Source organism: Chrysochloris asiatica, unplaced genomic scaffold (assembly GCF_000296735.1).
Source record: "Chrysochloris asiatica unplaced genomic scaffold, ChrAsi1.0 scaffold00105, whole genome shotgun sequence".
Lineage (NCBI taxonomy): Eukaryota > Metazoa > Chordata > Mammalia > Afrosoricida > Chrysochloridae > Chrysochloris > Chrysochloris asiatica.
In genome coordinates, this window is record NW_006408623.1 from 10,999,349 (window position 1) to 10,999,845 (window position 497).

Consider the following 497-nt stretch of genomic DNA (forward strand, 5'->3'; position numbering starts at 1 on the left):
ACTATGAATTAAGTGAAGGTTTACAGAGAAGATCATAATTTCACATTCAAAAAATCATATACTTTGCTTCATTGTATGGTTGCAATCCCTTCCATGCACCAATAGTCAACAGCCTTTACCTCTATTCACTTTAACCACTGTACTCCTCCTTGTGTCTCTTGCCACCCTCATTCTTCCTCTGCAAGCCTCCTTTCTGTTGTATTTTGCCTGCCACATCACCCATGTCAATGCATGTCTGCCATGTAGTGCATGTAAAAAGACACACACAGGGATATATAATCATTTAAACAACCACAGGGCATATTCTGGATGCCAGTCTCTTGGATGCCAGGACAAAGCCTTTCTCTTTCCATGAGTCTAGAGTCCTCAGTTGCTCTATTTCTCCATGCCATCACCTCTGGCTCCATCTCTGTTGTCGCTGCTTCTGGATAGGGTCCCATGTTCTGCTCATGCTCTTCTCTCTTGATGGTCCCAGGGTCCTCTGTTCCTGGAATGCA